Source organism: Nannospalax galili, unplaced genomic scaffold, assembly GCF_000622305.1.
Source record: "Nannospalax galili isolate Female #2095 unplaced genomic scaffold, S.galili_v1.0 scaffold186, whole genome shotgun sequence".
Classification (NCBI taxonomy): domain Eukaryota; kingdom Metazoa; phylum Chordata; class Mammalia; order Rodentia; family Spalacidae; genus Nannospalax; species Nannospalax galili.
Window position 1 is genome coordinate 10,338,230 of NW_008358774.1, and position 772 is coordinate 10,339,001.

A 772-nucleotide genomic window follows, 5' to 3' on the forward strand; every position below is an offset into this window, starting at 1 on the left:
AAGACCCATAACACAAAAAGAAATTGAAACGGTCATACAAAACCTCTCGACTCAGAAAAGGCCAGGACCAGATTGATTTACAGCTGAATTCTATCAGATATTTAAAGAAGATCTACATCCAATACTACTTAATTTATTCAAAAACATAGAAATGGAGGGAGAACTTCCAAATTCCTTCTATGAAGCCAGCATCACTCTAATACCAAAGGCAGGTAAAGATACAACCAAAAAAGAAAACTATAGACTCATATCCTTAATAAACATAGATGAAAAAAATTCTCAACAAGATACTTGCAAACCGAATACAGACAGACATAAAAAAGATCATCCACCACGATCAAGTCGGCTTTATCCCAGAGATGCAGAGATGGTTCAATATACATAAGTCAATAAATGTCATAAATCATATAAATGGGCTCAAAGACAAGAACCACATGGTCATCTCAATAGATGAAGAGAAGGCCTTTGACAAAATTCAACATGTGTTTATGTTCAAAGTCCTAGAGAGGTTTGGACTGGAGGTAACATACCTCAACATAATTAAAGCCATATATAACAAACCCACAGCCAACATCATTCTAACTGGAAGTTTTCCCATTGAAATCAGGAAATAGACAAGGCTGTCCACTGTCTCCACTTCTCTTTAACATAGTGCTTGAAACTCTTGCAAGAGCAATAAGACAAGAGCAGGAAATTAAAGGAGTAATAATTGGAAAAGAAGAGATCAAATTATCTGTTTTGCAGATGATATTATATCTAAGAGATGCCAAAA